Source organism: Athene cunicularia (assembly GCF_003259725.1).
Source record: "Athene cunicularia isolate RWA chromosome 3 unlocalized genomic scaffold, athCun1 chr3_part1, whole genome shotgun sequence".
NCBI lineage: Eukaryota > Metazoa > Chordata > Aves > Strigiformes > Strigidae > Athene > Athene cunicularia.
Window position 1 is genome coordinate 116,714,430 of NW_020799097.1, and position 16,699 is coordinate 116,731,128.

Sequence of the window (16,699 nt, forward strand, 5' to 3'; positions counted from 1 at the left end):
CCGTTTCAATTCCATTTTCCTTGAGTTGGGCTATTCAAAGTGCAAATAATTTATTTCTATTTTCCTTTTAGCGCGCTTTGTGAGATCTAATCCTTCTTTACTACTGGAAAGTCTTTTATTATCACACTTCCTTATCACTTAAAAAAGAAACTTAAACTGATCACTATCCTCAGTATGTCCATGTGCTTCCTGAATACCTAATATTTATTACTTTCAACATGGTTATTCCATTTGGTCTGGACACTTTCCTACATTTTTATTTTATTTTATTTTCTTGTTGAGGATACAAGCTTGAGATAGGAATTTTTATTCAAGGAAATTCCAAGCTTTCCACTTCTGAGTGTAGAAATTCTTTGTGTTATAAACATTAGGTGCATTGATTTCCTTTTCAACTGCAGAACTGTACATCATGTATCCAGATTCCTTAATTTTGCATTTATGGCCTAAACTGCACATAGGTTTTTGAAGACAGACAACTAGACAGAAAACTAGTAATGCAGCTTTACAGGCATAGAAGTGTACCCCTCGGTGTTTGGTGTTTATTATAGGATACTGCTGGTCTAAAGTGTTTTTTTTTAATATGTTAAAAGAAGCCTTAAAAATGTGCATTTGTTTACTGAAAACAATATTGTGATAAGGAGACCTGCAAGTATGTATTAAATCCAGAGTCTGGCATTTCTCTAATAGCAGGAATTTTAATAAAACACCAAAGCACTGATTAAGAGGTACTGTTCCTTTTTTCTGTGGGACAAATTAGTCACACTGTAGTATTTTTCTGAATTAGAATGTAAAAACACTGATAAAATCACAGATAAATGATTGGAATCATAGATAAATCATTATTAAAATATATTATACTGTGCCTATAAGGCTTAATTGTAATAAGAATGTAGCTTTTTCTGCCCTAACTGCTTAGATTATAAACTCTTGGGAACTATTTTACACTATGGAGTTCCTAGTACAGCTTCAGACTCAGTGGTCCTGAGGTACTTCTGCTACATAGATGCAATTAATCATGATAGTTTTGTCCTACGCAAAACTTTCCCATACAGCATTGATAATTTGGATTAAGATTTCAGAAACATCATTTGTCATATTTTCTGAATAGAAGTGAATAGGAGCCCAGTCCTGTTCAGGGTACTGTCAGGAGCAGTCCCACAGAAATACAAGACCTTTTGAACTCTCTTATTTATGGAAGCAGAACTTGGTTCTGGGGTGATGATCCACTGAAGATCATGGCAAAATACTCATTTTCTTCTCTGAAAAAGTGCTCCTTTCCTTGTGCTAGCTAATACTTTTCTAGTACGTGCTGCAGAAATAATAAGATCCTTTATACTTCTCTACTTCAGCATTCTTGACTCCAAAATGGTTTCCCTAGCGTGCTAATTCTAGTATCTGTTGTGCGCATTACTGCTGCCAGTGTTGGGGTTTTTTTAATATGGGTGAGCCTAAAAGACAAACCCTTAGAAGGATGTGGAAAGAGTGCAAGTGTCTTGCTATATAATTCCCTGAAATTGTTGGACAGTTTTTTCCAGTATCAAAACTTACATCTTTTTTCAGCTCCCCTGGAAAAACTGCTTTTTATCACTTGTTTTTGAGTACAAAGCTATGTCTATAAAGTGAGATGGATCAAAAATCAAACTATGATGACCTCCCTAATTTAAGATAGTGCTTGTCAGGTATAATGTAGGTATTTTATTCCTGTTCCTGGCAGTGTTTTTGCAGCAGATCGTGAGAACTCATATATCTGTAGTAGGCAGGTGGCTCTTCCAGGTGAGTTCACCCAGTTTCTATGGAATCTAAAGTATTTGATTTTCTTATGAGTAGATTTAAATGAATACTCCACCCAACTTTCTCTAACCCCTACTGCTTTTATTTCTAATTGTGAAGTATCACAAGTGAAAAATGAGTTAGGTATGCATTTCTCATGCATATAAATGTAAGCAGTATGCAAGCATATGATGTAGTTTCTTCCTGGGTCTGCAAAAGGGTAGCCTTAGAGCCTCTGCTGTTGATTAGAACTTTCACATGATGCCACACAGTTAAAGCTACTATTTTTAAAGTTGTATTAAGCATAGACAGCTGCAAAAGTGGCAAAAATCAGAGACTTCTTACCCTGCTCCTTGGGAATCTATGAATAGAACTGACCATCAGCACTGTTAACTCCCGTGGACAATTAAATCCTCTGTTCTAGAGGAGTCTCATAGTTAGGATGCAACTACTAAGTCACTGTTGATTTAAAAAAAATGCATAGAATCACTAGCAAGGCAAAAAACGGTGTACCAGAAGGACTCCTAGCATCCTTCCTCTCCTCTGTAGATGTGTGGAGTTTGGTCTCTCACCTAAGCGCTATTTTGAGACAGTGTTTTTTTCTGTCCCAATCCCATCTCTTAGTTGGCCTATAGCTAGTAAGTAGTAGTTTGCCATTTAAGGGTTTGGAGGTGAGAGAGAGGTTATTGTAATTGCATAATGTTGAACTGGGTATAGCATGCTGTCCTTCCCTGTATGTTGCAGGAAGTGTGACTAGATTGAAGACAAACTGGAAGTAAAGTTGGGTATTTCTCATGCTGGGTTAGAAGCTGAATGTTAAATATCAGTTACAGCCCTTAAATTAGATTTGTTTAGGTTGGAAAAGATCTTTAAGATCATTGAGCCCACCTGTTAACATGACACTGCTAAATCCACCACTAAACCATGGCCTGAAGCACCACATCTATACTTTAAAACATCTCCAGTGATGGAGACTCAACCACTTCCCTGGGCATCCTGTTCCAGTGCTTGACAAGCCTTTTGGTGAAGAAATTTTTCCCAGTATCCAGTATAAAACTCCCCTGGCACATCTTGAGGCCATTCCCTCTTGTCCTATTGCTTGTTCCTTGGTTCAAGAGACTCATCCCCAGCTCTCTGCACCCTCCTTTCAGGGAGCTGTAGAGGGTGATGAGGTCTCCCCTCAGCCTCCTCTTCTCCAGACTAAACCCCCCCAGTTCCCGCAGCCGCTCCCCATCAGACCTGTGCTCCAGACCCTGCACCAGCTCCGTTGCCCTTCTCTGGACACGCTCGAGTCATTCAAGGGCCTTTTTGTAGTGAGGGGCCCAAAACTGAACACAGTCATCAAGGTGCAGCCTCACCAGTGCCAAGTACAGGGGTAAGATCCCTTCCCTGTCCCTGCTGACCACGCTTTTGCTGACACAAGCCAGGATGCTGTTGGCTTTCTTGGCCACCTGGGCGCACACTGCTGGCTCATGTTCAGCTGGCTGTTGACCAACACCCCCAGGCCCTTTTCTGCCAGGCAGCTTTCCAGCTGCTCTCCCTCAGGCCTGTAGCACTGCTGGGGGTTGTTGTGACCCAAATGGTGGTTTATAGCGTTGCAAAACACTGATGCAATGCTGCGGTGTTACTTGAGTGACTCTTTGATTCAGATAATCCCATGACAGCATCTGTGGAAATAATAGTAGGCTTCTTTTTATTTAGGTTAAATTCATTGTGGTGCTGGAGCAGATGTGAAGCTTTCTGAAAAAAACTTGCTGTCTGGTGAGTAATACTTCTGTAGGGTCACTCAGTTTGCATAGTGTGGCCAGTTCTACAGACAAATGCTTTCATGAGGCTGTATTTTAATTTGTAACAGAAACTTGTTTTATGAACTAAATCTTTTACTGACTTTACCATCAGAAAATCACCTCTGTGGAAAGTATAGATTATGGTTCCATGAGACATACTGAATTTTATTATTATTATTCTGATGAAACTCTTTATTGATCTTCTACTATTTCTGTTTTAATTGAAGACGAACTATGCACTTTCTGCTCAGAAGAATACAAGGGGAAAAAAAAAAAGTTTCTTGAAAATCCAAATGAAAGAAAGGTAAAGCCAAAGTTTTTTGCTGTTTGTCTAATTGTAATCAAACTGTAGTTGGTAAAAAAGCTTTGTGTTCTTCAGAGAAACAGCAAGTAGGGACACGCACTGACATGCTGCTTATGCTACATTTGAAGAGTGTAATTCTTTTCATTTCCAACTTCTATTTCTCACTTTTACTGGTACAAACTGAGCTTTAGAAAAGCTCCATTATACCACGGTAAATTTGGAGCTGCTTGTTAGTCATGAGGAACAAGACTGTGTAAAAATTCAACTTAATTCTGTTGGTGCTTCTTAACTTTGTTTTGCTTCTGTGGCCCATCTTCATCTGTTACAAAAAACCTAGTGTTTCCCTCAACTTCTCCAAAAATGTTTTTCTTTTTTGCTTTTATCCCTGTTATCTGTTGATGTGGAAGACACTGATTTTTCTGTAACTGAGTTGATAGAGGGACTAGCAGGCAGGGAAGGAAGAAGGAAAGAGGGAGTCGTGTACTTTGAACTCTATTTTCTGTGTGGACTAGTTTCAGGAGACCTTTGGCCATGTTCTCTAATGCTTTTTGAGATACACGTAGGCATTTGCACTTTTGTAGCTGTAAGTAATGTCCAGTCATAAAGGAGTCATTTTGAACATCTGAGGTGTCTAGAAGGGGGAATTCACTCACTGCCTTGTGGACTTTTTTTCTGCATTAGACTACAGCATTTTTTCTTTTTTTCAGTAATTCAGATGGGGGATACTCAATGGAACAGAGATCATGTCAAGGGCATGCTGCAATGAATAAAGTTGCATACATACCTACTTCTGGGTGAACAGATGTTAGTGAAAGGTTAGGAGGGCTGGAGAGGTGTTTTGAAAAGCATATAGGTGATTGTAGACTACAAGCCTTCTAACTGCTTTAAAAACTGCCCCTGACTTCTGTCCCAATTCAGCTATGGGCTTGGTGTATAGATTGTGAATCTATATACCACAGAAGCCATGCAGCTTCCAAGTCTGTTTTCCTTATATATAAAAGGAAAAAATAAAATTCTTGTTTTTCTCTGTTACTCTGTGAATACTTCTTAGAGAAAGATGTTTCCTACCTTGGTCAATATCTGTAAAACTGAGCATTCAGAAGTTTTACTTTTGATAGTACTAGAGAGAGTAAACTAGAAACCAAATCCAAGTTAGTTGCCCACTTTAAAGATCCCCTCAAAAAGACCACCAGCTGAAGCACTTCAAGGTTCAGACTGTCAAAACTACAAAGAGGATAGAAAGATCTGGAACAAGTATGAGAAATTCATTTTGCAGTCCAAAAGAGACAAAAGGTCCTTGCAGAAAAGGATTGTGGAACTGGAAGTTGAACTGAAAAGATGCAAACATATTACACTTCCAGACCAAGAGAGAGAATGGAGGTCTGCTTTCTGAAGGTAAGTCTACTGCCTTTCAGCTGTAGAGGATTGTGCCTTTTCTTTTTAATTTCCTGTGCTGTTTTTCAGTGTACATTAGAGTGGGTTTCATGACTGAGGGAATTCCACATAGAAAGGGCTATAATCAATTCAATATGGAGTCATGTCTAGCTCCTGTTTAACAAACACATCTTTTCTAGTTATTTTTAAGACAAGGTGAAGAGATCTGAACCTATAGTATTGATAGTATGATTATGTCTGCTGGGTGTTTTGGGTTGCTTTTTAATGGATACTCTCAAAGAATTAAACACAGCTCTTTGTCAACACTTTCACTTCTAGATGACATTAGTGGTAACAAAAGGCTCATTGTTTATTATTTGTTTAGTCTGCTGGCAAAACGGATTACTTGGAATAATACCACTAAGTTTATTTCATGCTGTAAATCATGTCTTAATAAAACATTTTTCAAGGAATAGGTCAAGTCAAAATTAGATGTTTCTTCATGGGATGATTGTGTGCTTTTACACCGTTAAGAAAGTATTTTATCTATAATACCAAGTAAGTCTTTCTGCACAGCTAATGCCTACTTTGTTTGATAATGTGAAGCTTATGCTTTTTTTCCCCCCCACACTGTCTTCCTCTTTCCATATTCTTGTCCTTGAGCCCTCTGCCAGAAGTAGGGCCTCCTGTCACTGCTGTCAGCCAATTGCCACCTGCTGAATCCTCCACAGTGTCCTTGGTCTGTACTTGGGGGCTCTACCTGCATCTTCATTAGCAGGTGTAGCAATCTGGAGAGGGGAACTCTCAGTGCAACAATCTGATGCTTGAGCCACGTGTTGCAAGGGGTTTACTTTTGATGGGCTGCCCAGTGGTGGCTGGGATGCATCTTTAGGTTGATTTAATCTGAAAATAATCCAGTTTGCTTTTTTTTTTTTCCCAAGACTACCTGGTGATATAAATCACAGTGCAAGATGCATGGACAACTAGAAGATTTGCATTGAAAGCATTCTACATCTGAACTGAGATGATGATGTAGAAGTACCCTTTGATTTGTTTCACCTGTTCTATACACTTCAAAAATTTGAAGGTCAGTTTTGTTCTCCTGCTGACTGTTGTTCAGTGCAAGGGCAGGAGAGCCTGTGCTGCCAGCCTGTTCCAGGCCTGTCTCATGAAGACTGCTCCAAGCTCTGAAGGCAGCCAGTCTTCCAGTCCAGTGAGACTCTTCTAACACTGCTGGGGAGCTCTGATTCAGACAGTTCTGCCTGTGAATATGTGCATTCTGTCCTAGGGAGTACTTATGCATGGGCAAGGCCTTTCTGCCCAGCAGTTTCACTGAGTATTGGGAATGTGGATAAATATTATTTGCACTTTTTGGATGGAGAAGCCAGAAAGCCACTGTCCTGCCACTCACCAGTGGGTCAGGAGGAGAAGGGTGAATCCTGTTTTCTTGCTTAATAGATTCTGTGGGTAGTCTCTGGATTCACTACTTCAAGCCTTGTATACCAGCCACCTGCTCATTATAGAGAGAATTCATAACTCTTTTACATGTCTGTTCTTTTCCCCATAGTTGTTAGATGCACTCTTGAGAAGGAAGGAACAAAAGAAGAGAATGCTCAAAATTCTAAACACTCTTAATGTCTGGCAGTTAGACAATATTAATTATACATGTATCTGTGTATTTAGAAACTCAATAAAACTATTTTATTTCTCAATGATCCAGAAGAACAGCTTGTTCTGTAAAAGGCATTTTCTAACTATAGACAGGTATCAATTCCTTTATTGACTAAATTTATTCCTTCCCCTGCTAATGCGTCTGCTATCCTGCACCTCCTGATAAGGTGACTCTGACATATAACTTTATATCTTGGATAGAGGAGATGAAGTTTACTGTTTTGTTCACAATGCTGTCAGTATACAGCCACTGCACATGGGTGTTTTGAAACTTTGCTTTCATCATCCTAAAAGTTCCCTGATAACTGTTCACTTAAATAGCACACCACTTCATATTATATTTTTTTCATGGGCCAAATATGAGAATGAAGGCTGCCTGTCTTGGATCTTTACCAATGTTATTTTTGTCCCTGACCACAAATTTAATTTGTTCAAAAGCTGATGAGCGTGATGTCTTTGTGGTGACCCACACACTAGAATGAACTCCAGGCTCTCCTTGTCTAGGAAGTACTTGCCAGAACTGATAATGCCATTAAGCACCTGGGAGGCATTCAAGTTCAGGTGAACTCAGGTCTTTAAGCTGCTGTTGCTCCTTTAGAGAGTGGTTTGAGTGAGTGTAAAGTCAGTCTTGGATTTTTAGACACCGGCTTACAACTTTTAAAGGAATTCAGAGGTTTGAAGATACTTTTAAATCATCACAGCAGGAAGATCCAGCATTGTAATCTGAAGATGATACAGTAAATGAGTATACCTCTTGGTCAGAGTATTCCCCTACAGTGCTGGGGAATAGGGAAGCTAATGGAGGAGACAGCAAGAGAGCTAGTGAAGACCTAGTCTCCAGTGGCCTGCAGTTAAGAGATGTAGAGGACCTTGAGCGTGAAACTGTCCTGTCTATCTGGAGAGAGATAGGTCTCTCTTGTATTCTGCACAGCTGGAAAAGAGGAGATGCACTCAGCCTTATGGCATGATGCATGCTGTGTCTGCCAACAGCTTCCTTCTTCAGAGTCTAATTAGCATTGGACTTGGACAGATCCAGGAAATGGGTGAACATATACATGATTTCATTAATATTAATAGACTTGCTAAAGAAGAGTTCTACATGTTGACAAGATAATGCACAGCGTTAATATAGCTAATTTCTAGAGCTGGCGGGCATTCTGGTGTCTGTCTTGTGGAAAATGCCCAGTTATAACATTTCTTTTCAGTGTTTAACGTGACTCCTGAGGAAGATGCAGGTAAAATCCTGGTCCTAGTTTCAGTCAAAGCACCTGCTTCCCCTACTAGGACCTGGCCTTCCACCTCACTTTTTCAAATAAGTGCTCAGAATCTGAGCAGAGAACATTTAAGCTGTTGTTCAAAATTAACATAGAGCATATGGTGTCTTTTCCCCCTACCTGGGGTAACTTGTTAATTAAAATGGAGCTTAAGAGCCTGCCTCGAAGGAACTGAGGATGGAGAGGCAGAGCAAATGAGAGGATGGACATGAAGCACAGCAAGTTGTTTTTTGAAATGGAAGAGTTAAATCCAAGCTCAAAAGGGAAAAGGGAAAAATCTTGTTTCTGGAAATGAGAAGGTGCTTATCATGGATGTGTTGATGTATGTATGCCAGTGTACAGCTGTTTTCTTTCCAGTTCCCGTGCTTAGTCTGAAGTGTTTTAACTTCTGAAATATATAAAAGAAAGGTGGCTTATTGCTTGTTTCCTGTGTTGGGAGGGATGAAAAAAGGAGCAGGTTTTGCACCAATGAAGTTGCAAGGGGCACAGGGTTTCCCTTAATGTCCATTGGTATTGAAGAGAGAGAAAAACAGCTTTTTAGCTTTGTACAGTAAAAAAAATAACTAATATGATCTTTGTCATTCATGTTAGGAAAGAAGAATACATCCTTAATGGGAACTTTATATTTCTACAGCATAAAGAGAAAATCTACACATTGGTGGTGGTAGTGAAGCTGTGTTCTTCCTGGCAAAACACTGGGGGAAGCAGTGAAGACATCCTTATGCTTCCTTGTTCTCCAGGGCTGTGAGTTTGCAGGTCACAACACTGCTATGTGACTAAGGGAAATGGGATGATTTTTCTCTAGTGAGTCAAATCGTGAGAAATGAATTCTCCTGGTTCCTGTAACATCAAACATAGGGGAGTAAGAGTGCTTGGAAATGCACTGCTGAGTGCTTTTCTGCCACATTACCCCTCTTTTTATCAAGCTGGGATCTGGATCTGATCAGCAGTTGGTTGCAGAACCTGCCCCATTGCAAAATAGATTACTTTAGAGACCTGAGATGTTCCAGCAAGTCACCTTCACTTTTACAACCTGCAGAGCTCTCCAGTGCTTCAGGTATGGTCAGGATTGTACTTTAGGAAAACATACCCTCTGAAACAGCTGTGTTAACCTTAGAAAGTCTCTTGAAATCTGCAGTGCTGTCCCAGGCACACAGTGCAAACAAAGCCCCAGTTGCTGTAGGACATGTGTACCAGGGTTTCCTGATTCTGTGTGTGGTGAGATATGGCCTAAAATGAACCATTGTTATAGCAATGACAAAAGTCACTGGGGTAAAAATCATGTTATTTCCTTTGGAAAGAAAAGAGTTCTATTTTTAATTATTTTTTCCTTAATCTTTCCATTTCATTCTACCAGCGTTTATAGTACAGAGTACAATACTTCTTGTTATGATTGTTCTTTGTTTGACTGGGACGTAAGTAGACATTCTGCAGCAAAATGTCTGTGAAACAGAGTCCAAAGAGCTTGTGCGATAGGAAGTTCTAAAAAAATCCCACACAATACCCACCCACCCACAAAAATATCCCCAAAACCCAAACAAAACAAATAAAAAACCTAAAAGACTGTCAGTTCCCATGTGGAAAATTATTACATCCTTTGGAATGTAGCTTTCATATCAATTCTGTTAGGATTCTTTTCTTAAAAGGGATATTTTCTTTTTGGAAAATCAGATTTGCTGCAAAATTGAGGGTATTGATTTTGAATGCTAAAAGAAAGTCTGCCATTGGCAATGTTTTTGCTTTTTTTTTTTTTTTGGTGTTGTATGGTTGGCAGGGTTTCTGCTTCAGCCAGTTCTCTTGCTCTCCTGTACAGCCAGTGGACCCAAACAGACCTCTGTGACTGCAGAGCATCCTAGTCTTCAAGGAGGCTTTCATGCACATGTTAGGCTGGTATTAGTGCTGAAAGAGGCTGTTTTTTTCCTCTTTGCTATTATTCTCATTTCTCCCTTGCAATGGCACAAGCAGCATGGCTGGCAAGGGAACAGATCAGGAAACTGAACTGAGTAAAAATTTATAGAAATTTGAAAGAATTAAACTGAATGGAGAAGTGGGGGAAAATAGAAAATCTTGTTTCCCTCACCTTTCTGGGTAGTGAGGGTGCATTTGGGAGGGAGGGGATTGTTGTCTCCTTTTCTCTAAATTTCAAAGGGGTTTTGCCAGTGCTAGAGGGATGGCTGGGCTGCTTTCTTGCACCTCAAAAATTACTACAAGGCTTTGTGGCAGGACAATGTGAGGAGGTTGCAGTCCTATTGTAGATAAGATGATGTACTGTAGATGTTGCAGAAACATGAATATTGTCTGTTCAGCCTCTTGTGGGTACTAAGGCTGCATCCAGATGAGGAATTCTAGGGGCATGCTCATATAGTACTGTGTACCTTATGTGGCTACTGGCAAAATTGGATTTCACACTAGCTGTGGGGGAAAAAATAAAGGCAAAAATCCCCACCAAAACAAAATACCCCAAAAAGTTATGACCAAGTATGTCTTCCAGCAACACAGTGTTGCTGGTGAAAAAGTTGTTTCTGTGTGCACAGTTATGTGAGCAATAGACCCTATTTGGTCCCATGCCTCCCAGCTTTGTAATGAACACCAAAGGTGGGATTTTCAAAAGGACTGTAAAGAATAACTGTCCTAGGCTTATATCAGAAGTCAGGGAAAAACAACAGTCAGATCCCTCAGTATATTTGGGAAGTGATTTTTGTACCATCAACAAAAATTAGGGAACACACACCTAGGATGTCCTTGTGTATTATGACTGAGACAAATTAACAGCTTGTCTTGACCCCTTCTGCCTTTACTAGCAGTCATCTGATCTTCCCTCCCCTTGTGCTGGACACTGATGCTCACCAAAATGGCTGGAAAGGGCTTGTGTTGTGGCATGGAGTGTTTTGCAGAGATTATTTCTAGGCTTGTGTTGTGGCATGGAGTGTTTTGCAGAGATTATTTCCACTATTTTAGCAAGTTGAATAGGCTTTCTGGGTGCTCAGAAGGACTTTTTGATCTTGACTTTACAAGCCCGGAACACTGTTCCATAGCAAGCGGCCAGCAGAGAGGAGAGGGACTGCTCCCTTTCACCTGAAGCATTCACCTGAAGAAAACTTCTAATTCATTTCAAACTGTTCTGTGAAACGATAGGTTGGTTAAGAAAAAAAAATTTCAGAAGTACTTTATCAAGTATGTCATGCTGCCTCAGCCCTTTGTTCTCATTTATGGCAAGCAAATGGTATCCACAGAGATGTATGCACAAATAACAAATTATTTATCAAGTTATGATCTTTTCCATTATTTTACAGGATGCCCGAGTGAAGGAAATAGCAGAGCTGCAGGCCTTTGTTGAATGGGTGATAAATGGTGGTGCGTTAGATTGGAGTACAACTCAAAGCAGAAAAGGGAAGCATGTTTTCAGCATCTCTGTGCTGTTTAGATAATGTGTTTTACTGAAGTTTTGGTAAAACTATTAGTAAAAAATTAGAAAATAATCTTACCACATCATGGAAAGTACTTTTGTTTCCTGCAAGGTGATTCATGAGTGTAGATGAAACATTCTGCTGTGCGGTTTCTTTGGATTTTTTTGCACTCTGTTTTGAGAAACTGTTATGAATCTCTTTACAGGTTAATTGCCATGAAGACAGACTTTGTTCTTTTATCCTAATACTTGGTCTTTCCAGAATGTCTTCTGCCTGAGGAATTCAAATCTTTTTGCAGATATTGGAGTTTTCTGTTTCAAGGCACAAGCCTTTTAAGAATGGTGAGGAAAGGGCTCTGTAGACTGCATGCTTGGAAGGCCCTTGGTGTACTTGAACATTCCACACTTGGGTTTCCTTGCCCCTTCAGCTCCCAGTGATAGTAGGGGATAAAAATTTCTTTGGAATGTGGCAACTCTATCCTGGGGAGAGGAGTTATGTAGGGGTTCATTCCACAGAAGCATCTTCCAGGGTGGATTTTCTTTTCCTTTAGGTTAAATTTGAGTGTGTTTCACAGATAAACAGTGCTGAGCTCAGCTGTGTGGCATAAAATGGAGTTTGGTTTGCATTTTAGAGTTGCTGGCTCTACATTAGGGTGAGGAGGACAAACAGTAGACTTTGGTATTGTGCTGTCTGAGGTGGCTAAAAGAGAACTAGCTGTTGAATAAAACTAAGCAACTTTTTCCTAGTTACTCTTTACACTAAGTTGAATATTACCGAGTGTATATATACTGCCTCACCATTGCTGAGGGTGTCAATGACTATGGGTATTCTCCAGCTAATCCCATTTGGAAATGAGGATGTTTCCAGCCAGTGCAAAGTAGCATAATTGTACAACATGCCTGTGTTTTGCAACTTCAGAAACATAACAAGCTTAGTGGATAGTGGTTTTTTTAATGTGTTAAACGTTTAATGTATTAGTACCTCTGGTTTATAGGTAAGAAAGAAAACAGTTCACTTTTAGAGAAGATGGAGAACTACAGAAAGCCTTTGAGAAAGTCTCCCTTGTGTAGTGTGGCCTCAGCTCTCAGTAAGAATGCAGAGATGTTACCACCTTCCCAGACTACTTGATGTTGGGTCAGGTATGCAAACTGTAGAGGTATGATTGCCTGTGTTCAGAAAAATGTGCAGTCATTGAGATAGCTTCATTTTTCCCCAGACTCAAAACTGAGGGCACGTGCTTGGTAATTACTGGTTCTTGAAAGGAGCAGTGCAACTTGGCAGCCTCTGTTTTGAACTGTTTCATTATTTCATGCATGCACCCATATTATCTGGTGAGAAATGGATGTACAGAATAGCTCTAGCTACTGTGTTCGACTAGAAAAGTCTAGATACTCCTCTCAGAAGCCACTCAACCCCACAAGTGAAGTTGTGTGGCTGGTTTGAAGCTGCAGGTGATTTCTGTTGCAACATTGAGCTGCTTTTCAGTGAGAAAGGGAGGAAAGGGAGCTGTGTGAACAGGAGAGCCCACGTGCTGCAAGGGCAGCATGCTAGTTCTCAGTGTTAGAAACAAGCTGGAGCGGGCAAACAGATACCCAACCAGCTACATAGGAGAGTTCAACTCAGCCTCAGCTTGCTAGGTCTGAATTAAATCAGCATTAACAGACTATGAGGAGAAGGGAGGTTTCACCCAGGAATAAACTGAATCTAGTTAACAAGCAAGGGGTATGGGAAGTTCTCACTGAGGAAATGAAACAGAGGTTTGCAGGAACTAATATTTTTTTTTCCAGTCTTCAAAGTGGGCAACTCTGCACATTTATTTTCTGGGTTTTGTTTAAAATATTAATTACTTACTATCTCAGCTCTGACATTTATGTGCTTCTGGTGTGACTGCCTCAGACAGTATCACAGTTTTGCAATATTATAAACTTTATAAACCCACTGATAGGCATTTCTTAATAATGGTTGTTTTGCAGTGCCGTAAGCAGGCCCTTTGTGTCAGTCAGATTAGCCTTAGCTCTTTGTGCCGAGATTCTGCTGTGTAATATTGGGGGTTGCTTTTCACTTAGACTCTTGGAGTTCAAACCCCCAAATTGGTTGTCATCAAGGAGCATGTTAACTCACACCTGGCTGTTTGTGTGGCTCTTTCAGTATTAGATCTGAGAGTTCATTGCCTGACTAGCTGTGATGGTGCCCTTGGCAATGGCAGTTTGGAGATAAAGGTGTTACTGGACTGAGCTCCCCAGAGCATAACCTAATCAGAATGAGACAATTAACAGCGATAAGAGCCGATTTTTGTTTGGTTACTTTTACTACTTACTACAAATTTAATTTGTGTATCTTTTATTTATTTTAGAAAATGTAGGATGGCATGAAATATGCATTAAAAGGTATAGCAAGTTAACAGAACCCCTTCATAAGAACCATGTACATCTGTGAGTGTGGAAGGCTATGTTTGAAAACAGACTGATGACCTGAATAATGTGGTAATGGGATGGTTTGTAAAAATTCATTATGCTGGCAACTAGAATTTCCAGTGTTAGTAGTGTGGTTACTTATTGTTTAATCAGTAGCCTGCTTAATCTTACTAACCCCTCTTATTGTTAACCTTCCTAACTATTGTTAGTAATCAGCTTATTGTTAATAAGCCCCAACTATTAGTAGCAAATTTTGAGCTGTGCAAGTGAAAAATATCCTTGGTTTTAGTTCTGTTGACACTTGGCTTCCATGGTACCATTTGTGTTCATGAAATTAGATGCGGTCTCATTTACAGTCTTAATTATCAGAAAATAACAGTGGTTTTTTGCTTTTAAACATCTGTCTTCTCTGTACTACAGCCACTTAAGCATGTGGGGGGTTTTCTCATGTGGCTAATCCTGGGATGTGGTTCTGTGAGACACTGACCATAACCAGCCAGCACTGAAAGGATGAAGTCCTGCTTGTCCCTGTTGTCTCCTAACCTCACCCCCTCCTTTTGGCTGGGCTGTTTTAGTGAGTTCATTTGACTCCAGGGAAGGGTCTGAAAAACAAGGAGGAAAAGAGGGGAAAAGGGAGGACAGAGCTTGTGCTCTTCAGGCACAATCAAGCTGTTTTATATGCTCAGCTGTCTGTGAAGGGATTTGCTCTGTGAGTAAACATGATGTACTACTGAAGTATGCAGAGATGCCCAGTCATACTGGATTGGACATTTATTTCTGTGTGCTTGTGCACACTTAGCACAGTGGGAGCACCCTAATACTGTTATTCCTTAATACAAAATTAATATTTAGAGCACTACATTGGGTCCTACAACTTCCTTTGTATCGGTGCAGTTTGCCTTACTCACATGATCCTCTATTTCTCTGCTGCTTTTTAGTATACAGTAGGGATGGGAATTTTTCTGATACTATTATCAGTCTTAGTTCTCATCTGGCATTCCTCAAATACCTGAAATTTCTATTGAAGAAACAATTTTTGAGTTTTTGGCTTTTTTTTTTTTTCCTAAAACCAAGTAATCACCAAAATATTATACAACCAGAGATGTAAGACTGAAATTCCACTGAGGAGTGAGGAGGACAGACCTCAAACCGTTTCTAATTTTATCTGCATGTTAACGTTTGTAAAGCATGCAGCTGCCATATTTTGCAATAATGGACTAGTTAGTATTCCTGGACAAATGTATTCTGCATACAAAACTGCTGTTTGACTTAAATTTGTGGGCAACTGTATAGACATATTTTTAGAGATAATTTTTAATATATATTTTGATCTTTAGAATGCCCATTATCTGCTAAGCTCAGGCAAATATTTTGCTTTCTGCCATTCAGAAGCCTGAGAATTCTAAATGAGACTATAATTAAATAGTTTCAAAACAGTGATGACTTTAAACACTTTCTTCAGGAAGTCAAATTCTTTTGGTATTCTCTGATTTTGGAGCAGCTGTAAGAGGTAATGACGTAATAATTTTTTCCTTGAAAAGAGAATGTTATCTCCTGCTTGATCTTATGGTAACTGTACTTGAGAAAATGATTTCTAGAGGTATTGGTACTGTGCATACAAATGCTTGAGAAGTGTGGGTAAATTTGGAAGGCAAACCAAAAGATATAAACACTCCCTGATGAGGAGTGGTTGTCTGCTCAAATCTCAAGATGTTGTGTAACAGTCCACAGCAGCAGCTGTTCTTGCTCCCATAACCTCGCTGGAGACCAGTTGGGTATCATGCTTTTGGAGCCTGTGTTCTGGTGTTAGCTGGGATAGAGCTAATTTGTGGGGGTTGTTTTTTTGCCTTCTAGCAGCTAGAATAGTGCTGTGTTTCAGATTCAGTATGGGATTTGATACAAGAAGAATGATGATAACATACAGGTGTTTTCAGTTGTTGCTAAGAAATCAAGGACTTTTCAAAGTCCTTTGTCCTGCTAACATGCAAGTACACAAGAAGCTGGGGAGAAACACAGCCAAAGCAACAGACCTGAGTTGGCCCATGGAATATTCCACCTCAGGTAACGTCATGCTCAGTATATAGATGAGGGTTGTCCGGGAAGCTTGATCTCACTGCTGAGATTGTGGTTTCAGGATTCTCTCTTGTGTGATCACTAGCCAGGAACAGGCTGGGCATCAGTCAGCAAGTGGTGAGCAATCATATGGTGCATTACTCATTTGTATTTTCTATTATTACTCTTATTATTTGAATTTTATTTCCAATACTAATTTTTTTTTATCTCAACCTACAAGTCTCCTTACTCCTCCAGTTCTCTTCCCTACTCCCCCAGGGTGGGGGCAGATGAATGAGTGGCTGCCTGGTGCTTGGCTGCCGGCCAGGTTTAACCCATGACAGCCTGTTTTTCAAAGTTGGACACTTCCATTTTTTTAAAGGAGTGTTCAGGTGGCACTTCTATGTTAGTTTTCAAAATTGTTATTGACTTCCCTCAGAACAATACCACAATGTTACACTTGCACCCAGAAAACACACAATATCCAAGGCTTCTTCAAAACATAGTATATATATAGGTAAATATATAGAGAGTTTGAAATATATATAAATGGGCTTTATAAGCAGCCTGTCAATATTAACACTTTAGGACTGTCAAGTTAGATGGGCGTGGGTGCTCAACAGTCACTCAGGGCACTGCATCTGGC

General features: G+C 39.9%; 1 long non-coding RNA gene across 2 annotated transcripts in view; it reads left to right on the forward strand.

Annotated features, from left to right (window-relative positions):
• The window catches only part of LOC113478387, a 23,035-nt gene extending 16,109 nt beyond the window's left edge, over window positions 1-6,926 (forward strand). Inside the window, exons 2-4 of one of the 2 annotated variants that reach the window (XR_003398051.1) lie at window positions 3,785-3,861; window positions 5,138-5,256; window positions 6,177-6,926. This is a non-coding gene — a long non-coding RNA (uncharacterized LOC113478387). The remainder of the gene's footprint in view (window positions 1-3,784; window positions 3,862-5,137; window positions 5,257-6,176) is intronic. The other variant, XR_003398052.1, reaches the window with a different exon arrangement.
• The last annotated feature ends 9,773 nt before the right edge of the window (window positions 6,927-16,699 follow it).